This window comes from Arvicola amphibius, chromosome 12 (genome assembly GCF_903992535.2).
Source record: "Arvicola amphibius chromosome 12, mArvAmp1.2, whole genome shotgun sequence".
Classification (NCBI taxonomy): Eukaryota; Metazoa; Chordata; class Mammalia; order Rodentia; family Cricetidae; genus Arvicola; species Arvicola amphibius.
In genome coordinates, this window is record NC_052058.2 from 163908093 (window position 1) to 163915934 (window position 7842).

Genomic DNA, 7842 nt, shown 5'->3' on the forward strand with positions numbered 1-7842 from the left:
AGCAGAGAGTCGAGACAGGAATAGAGAACACTGGTCAATGGCACAGCTATCAGTGGAAGCAGAGAGTCGAGACAGGAATAGAGAACACTGGTCAATGGCACCGCTATCAGTGGAAGCAGAGAGTCGAGACAGGAATAGAGAACACTGGTCAATGGCACAGCTCTCAGTTAGGAATACTCACTGGAGATCTATTAGCAGCATGGCCATCCAATAACACACATTGTATTTGAAGACTTAAGAGATTAAAATTCAAACAGTCTTACTACAAAAATGTTGTAGCTGTCCTTCACCATTCTTCAGTGCATTCATGTATGGAAATATCACATGCCTCTCAAATATTTAAAGTCATTTATTAATTAACATATTAAATCTGAGTATGATGGTACATTACCTGCAATGCCAGGACTTGGGAGGCTCAGACAGAAAGGTTGTAAGTTCAAGACTATTGCAGACTACATAGCCAAATCCTATCTCAGGGAGCCTGCACTGGACCAACCTAGGCCCTCTGCATGTATATTATAGCTCTGCAACCTTCTCTTCATATTCTCTTCATAGGATTCATAGGGAATCCTAGCAGTGAGAGCGGGGAATGTCTCTGAGTCTGTTGCCTGCTGTTGGGACCCATTCCTCCTAGTGGGTTGCCTCACCCAACCTTGGTGGAGGAGGGGTTGCCTGGTCTCACTACAACTTGATATACCATGGCTGACTGATAGCCGTAGGATGCCTGCCTGTATCTGAGGGGAAACAGTGGAGGAGAAAGAAATGGGGCACGCGGGGGAGGTGGGAGAGGCTGGGAAGAGAAGGAGGGGAAGCGTTGGTTAGGATATAAAAATAAGAAAATAAATGAGAAAGAGTAAAAAATAATCTTATTTAAGAAACAAAACTGGGGCTATAGCCCAATTGATGGCATGCTTGTCTAACATTCTGGGAGCCCTGGGTTTAGCCCCTGGCACCAAATAAAGTGGGCATGGTGGTACCTGCCTTAAATCCTAGCACTTGGGAGGTGGAGGCAGGAAATTCTGAGGTTCAAGACTGAGTTGATTCATACAAAGAAAGCATTTAGCATAGCGCACAGAGTAAGGGCAACATTTTTGTTTGGTTTGGGTTTTTTATTTTTGGTTTTCTGAAACAGGATTTGACTCTGAAGTCCAGGTTGGTCTACAAATCACTATGTAGCCTAGGTGTGCCTTGGCCTTGTGGCAATCCTCCTGCCTCAAGCCTCCTACATGCTAGGATTACAGTCATGAGTCACCATGTCTGGCAGGGTAAACATTTATATCACTGTGTTTTCAAAAACTGTGGCTGTCTAACTTGGAAGCAGAAAACTAAACAGAGATCTAGGAAGAATTACATTCTGGGTATGAAGAGGAGAAAGGAGGGATTAGAGAACGAAGCAGAAGAGCAACAGCTGAGGATTCTGAGGACACACCAGGCTAGCAAGAATCCCGAGTGAAGCCGGGCGGTGGTGGCGCACGCCTTTAATCCCAGCACTCGGGAGGCAGAGGCAGGCGGATCTCTGAGTTCGAGGCCAGCCTGGTCTACAAGAGCTAGCTCCAGGACAGGCTCTAGTAACTACAGGGAAACCCTGTCTCGAAAAAACCAAAAAAAAAAAAAAAAAAAAAAAAAAAAAAAAAAAAAAAAAAAAAAAAAAAAAAAGAATCCCGAGTGAGGGAGCTGGCCAAATAATAGCAGCAATAGGAGCTAACACTTACACTTACACGGTGCAGACTATATGCCAGTGATCCCAGACATTCCCATCCATTAACACATCATACAAGCCATACTGTGAGATACATACTGACTTTTTTCACTTTGTAAAGAAACAGAATTACAAAGAGGCTAAACCACGTGCCCAACGTCTGACAACTGCTTGTCCAGCCAAGATCCCAAACTGGACTGCAAGTCTTCCTTTTTAAATATATTTTTAGATTTACTTATTTTACGAGGGATTCCCTGCACATGTATGGGTAGGTCCATGTGTATGCCCGGTGTATTCCTTGTACACACACACACACAGGTTCATGTATATGTCTGGTGTTCTTGGAGGTAAAAAGCAGGTGTTGGATCCCCTAGAAGTGAAGTTATGATATTGTGAGCCTCCAGCTAGGTGCTGAGACTTAAAACTGGGCCTTCTGTAGAGCAAAAGGACTCTTAACCACTGAGCCACCTCTCCACACACACACCCCAGTCTTCAGCTGTGTGATATTTTGATTGCATTCTGACTACAAAGTTCATCTTGAAACCGGAGGGCAGAGCTAGCCACATAAACCACAAAGGTTTTGGAGGACTGAGGAAGTAGTAAGGGAGGGCTTAGAGGATCTTGACCCTTATAGGAGAGGGAGGAAGTGATTGGTGGCTTCCCCACTTCTCTGATTATTCAGGTTTTCACTCCGATATCTGACTTCCAATTTTTTATTGATAAAGAATAATTAGATAAATCTTCAGTCCTCATTTTTAATAACTATACTGCACGGTGAAGGGCAATCGGGGGAAGGAAAAACCCTCAAGAGTCAAGGAAATCACTCCGAGGAGAGCCAGGATGTCTGTAGAAAGGCAGGCCAGCACATTTGCTTCTGAACACCCACACTATCCCTGCCAAGAGCTGCCTGCTGTTAGTGCTTGTAGTTATCACTTAATGGGCTCCTTAACTCTAAGCAACAAGGACTATCCACCACTTTTAGATGATGAATTCGGATTATAGGAGCCAAATGATAAAAGGATGTTCAGCCCAAGTCCATTTCACAGTGGTTCAATATGTTCTCGACCCATCCTGCAGCTAGTCCTCCAATTTCTGAGAGGAAAGATAGGTGGAGATGCATTTGGCAAATATCAGGACCTTCACATTGGCTTTCCTGACATGAAAAGTTACAGCCGTTATTGTAGAAAAGGTCAAGTGTAAATCTTGATGCTCTGAGTCAGCAGGCAAGAATCCTACAGGTAGGCTGCTTCAACATTCCCGTCGTCCCATCGATGGGATCCTGTAAGCTACAAGTCCCACTCCACCCCAAACTCTCCTACACCACCCAGGACCTCAGAGGAACTCTGAAACACAGGCTGCAACTACACAGAGAGGACCAAGAGAGGAACTCTGAAGCATGGGCTGGGATTGCACAAAGTGGACCAAGAGAGTGGGCCAACAGAGCGGGCCCGGAGAAACCTCAGTGACTTCCTGAGACACAGACAGTGACAGAACAGAGCAGACCAAGAACAGTTTCCAAATACACAGACAGCCACTACAAGGATTGGACCAAGAGGCCAAGACACTGCCAACACCAACTGAAGGAAGAGATGGATAGGTGCAATGCAAGAATTCACTCAACATGGTAACACTGGAACCCAGTGGTCATACAATAGGCAGCCTTGATCATCCTAACCCAGAAAGAAACACAAGAAACCAATTTTAAATATAACTTTATGAGGATGATTGCTGTAGGAACTCCTTCAGCCAGTAGCCTTTAAGATACCAGCACACTTGGGTATGGTCTCTTATACTATAAATGCTGACTGCCAACAAAAAGTGCATGATCTCTCTCTCTCTCTCTCTCTCTCTCTCTCTCTTTCTCTCTCTGTCTCTCTCCCCACTTCTGGATTCAGTTTCTGTTCCCCACTCATGCAGAGGACTGTGATCTGTGAGTCCACCCCTAAATAAATAACGCTTTATTATACTCAATTCTGAGTTCCATCTAACTCCACACCTACGGGAATAGGACAAAACAGGTCTCCCACCTCCGCCTGCCTGGCTTGATTTCACCCATCAAGCGGCTTTTTTTGCCAAACCCCACCACAGCCACAGCAGAGCCACTGTGCGGGTGAATTGGCAATATTTCTGGCTTGCGTATGCTGCCCCCCTCCCCTGCCGTTTTCCCTGCTGCACAGAGACATGCACAGCTTCCTGTTTGTGTTCCCTGCTTGCAAACTCTGCACTCCTTGTTCGCCATACAGAATTGATTTAATTGATTTAAATTTGTCAAGCAAAATATATTTGTCAGTATTTAACCAGGCACCAATGCATGGAGCCACCACTGGTGATATTTCTCCACCATGCAGCTGCAACCGCGACACCTGCTGGCCAATAAAGATTACTACATCTATAACAATTTACTGAACTCTCCTAACAAAGGTAAGTAAATTAATGAATTTGAAAGTGATACAATTACAGACAATATTACCATTCAGGGATTAATAACATTTTTTGCTTATACTATGGATGGTATTCTGCAAGGCTTATGTGATTTTTCTTATACATCCATTTATTTGATTTTGAGAATTAGTTTTGTTTTTCATATTATATCGTTAAAAAACGGTTTGATAACAGAGCCAAGAATGAGGCACTTTTAAAATGTCACAGTCTTTACAGACTAATAATGAACAGCTAGTTGACAAAATTAATATTATTGAAAAGGATAACATTAATTTGACAGACAAAATCCAATCAATGTCGAAGGGTACTGTGACATTATCTGAAAAAATTCATGCTGATGCCATGAAGTAGGAACTTAGGCAAGGCAGAAGAAAACAGGTTGAGCAAACAGGATAAAATAGATAACATCCACCGCAAGGAAGAGATGATTGTACAAACATGTTAGCAAGGATGCTGAAACTGAGGTCCTGGTACCAAAAGAACATGCAGGGAAGGAGTCTCTCTCTGTCTCTCTCTGTCTCTGTCTCTGTCTCTGTCTCTGTCTCTGTCTCTCTCTCTCTCTCTCTCTCTCTCTCTGTGTGTGTGTGTGTGTGTGTGTGTGTGTGTGTGTGTGTTGTCAAACCAGAGTCTCACTTAACAGCCCAGGCTGCACTAGAACTCTTGGTGATGCTTCTTCTGCCTCCCTGGTACTGGGATTACAGATGGGAACTACTACACCAAGAATAAGCCCTTTTTTTTTAAACCTAGGCCAGGCTGACATTGAACTCTCAGTCCTCTGGCCTTGACCTGCTGATCGTCAGGCTCACAGGTGTGGGCCATCTCGGCTGGTAACAAATTCAAACGCTAGCTATTGGCACAGCAGCTTGATGACGACGAGAGTGACAGGATCAGCCGGACCTGCACAGCCTCGCCTTTTGGCCTCGAGGTGGACCCTGCATGATCCACTGTTCTTCTTGTTGTTACTGTGGGTGTCCACCAGAGAAGACGACTTGGGCATGGTTTAAGCCAATAGGAAGTCTTCATTAGCTGGCTCGTGACTACCCTGGAATACCAACGTAGCCCTGAGCCTTCCTCAGGGTGTCCTTTTAAACACAAAAACCATATCCTGGCTTGACATGGCAAGAACCGTGAGCCAGGAGCAGAATTACAGAAGCCAAAAAGCAAGGTTAGTACATTTAGAGACTTTCCCAGAATGATGAACGTTGTTGAATGAGATCTTTGTTTTCATTTTGGCAGGCGGCGGTGCTGTCTATGTGCTGAGTTCTATGGCCTGAATGGTACTTCCATCACGGAAGTACCAAGTGAGCTGAGCTAAGGTCTGAGCTAAGGTCTGGTGGATTACAAAGACTTGGGGGCCTGCTACAGCTATGACCAAACGCCTGGCAAGAGGCAGCCTAAGGGAGGAAAGGCTTATTTTGGCTCACAGTTTGAGGGCACACCATCCACCGTGGTAAGGCAGGCATGGCTGCAGGTGGTCAAGGTAGCTGGTCAAGTTCCATCCACCCACAGTCAGGGAGCAGGAAAATACTGGTGCTCAGCGCCCTTTCTCTCTTTAACCGGGCCTGAACTCAGTGACGGGGGCTACCTAATTCAGGGTATTTTTCCTTCCCAGTTAACCTCTGTGGAAGAGCCCTCAAAGATAGGCTTAAGGGTATATCTCCTAGGGGATTCTAAATCCTACAGCAGAGCTGAATCATCACAGACCCTGAACACTGGCAATGCAGCCATGACTAAAGCCCTGCTGAAAATGCTTCGTGGTGGCCCTGCTTCCTATGGAAACTCTCAGAGAGACGGGAAGTGTAATGCAATGGTAGAACATTTAATAGGCATGCCAAGGCCCCGAATCTAACACAATACCACAAAATGTGCACTCATACAAGTGAGCATGCATTCGTGCACACATGCACGTGCGCGTGCGCACACACACACACAAGACTCAGAAATCTCAGATACATCCAAGTGTGGTGACAGCCTTGTAATGCCAGCACTCAGGAAGCTAAGGCAGCCAGCAGCTTTGGCTACACAGTAAGATCCTTCCTCCAAAACAAAACAAGAAGAAACAAAGGGGAAAGGGAGTGAGGGAAAGAAGGAATAAATAAACAACAAAGACCTAGCTAAGGAGGCAGGTTTGAATATGCAATAGACACACACAAGACACATACATTTTCCTACGTGAGGACTGTCTTAGTTAGCATTATTACTGTTCGGATAAAACACATGACCAAAACAACTTGGGGAGGAAAGGGTTTATTTGGTTTCCACTTCCACATCTTAGTCCATCACTGAAGGAATTCAGGACAGGAACTCGGGCAGGACAGAAATCTGGGGGCAGGAGCTGCTGCAAAGGCCATGGAGGGGTGCTGTTAACTGGCTTACTATCCATGGTTTACTCAGGCTGCTTTCTTATAGAACCTAGGACCACTGGCTGCTGGATGGCCATACCCACAGCAGACCTCCCACATCAAACACTAAGAAAATGCCCCACAGACTTGCCTATGATCCTATCTAACTTATTGAGGCCTTTTCTTTTTTCTTTTGTTTTTGGTTTTTAGAGACAGGGTTTCTTTGTATAGCTTTGGCTAGCCTCAAACTCGAAGAGATCCACCTGCCTCTGCCTCCCGAGTGCTGGGATTTAGGGCATGTGCCACTGCCAGCTATAGAGGCATTTTTTTTTATTGAAGTCTCCTCCTATCTGATGACTGTAGCTGTGTCAAGTTAACATAAGCTATTCAACACAAGGACTGAACAGAGAAACAGTGGTAAAATTTTCCCTCAGTGCTGAGGAGCAAACACAGGACCTCTTGCATGCTAGGCTAGCACTCCACCACTGAGCCACAGTGCTAATCCACGCTGGTGGAATTTCATGCATAATAAACAAGAGGAGATGAAAAGGAATTAATTCACTATCCAGGTCCTAAGGAATTAAGGAAGGGTCAGGAAAATGCAGGTGTTCTTGAGTAAAAACCATAAGCCAGGGGGCTGGAGAGATGGCTTAGTGGTTAACAGACCTGGCTGCCATTCCAGAGGACCTGTTTAGTCCCCAGCATGTCCAGCAGCTTATAACCACCTATAATTCCACTTCCAGAGTATCCAACACCTTCTTGTAGGCTCTGTGGGCAGTGCATACATGTGTTGCACATACATACAGTCAGGCAAAACATATATACACATAAAACAAAAATAAATATGTCTTTTAAAAAACACATGAGTTAGTCTGCTATGGCAGTAATACTTGTAAGCCCAACACTTGGAAGGCAGAGGTAGGATGGTTGTTGCAACTTTGAGGCCAGCTTGACCTACAAGTTAGTTCCAGATAGCAGATAGTTCTAGACTAGCAGAGGCTTAATAGGGAAACCCTGCCTTGAAAAAGAAGGACAAAAGAAAGAGGCAGAGGTGGAAGAGGAGGAGGAAGAGGAAAAAGAAAGGAGATGAGCCAGTTGTGGTGGCTCACATGATTGTAACTGTAGCTCAGGAGGATGGGGAGTTCAAGGCTAACCTAGGTAATATCCCTGTCTCAAAACACAGAAACGAAAAGGACCAGGAACTAGGTTCCCAAGTTAGCTCTTCTTTGAAATTATTTCTTATCCAGGCAGGTTGATTGTAAGGGTAAGCTTCCCGAAGGCCAATCAGACCCCTACAATGAAGCATGAGATTGCTGGTGGGGATTAGGATGATGGGTGTTTGCTAGAGCAGCAAGATTA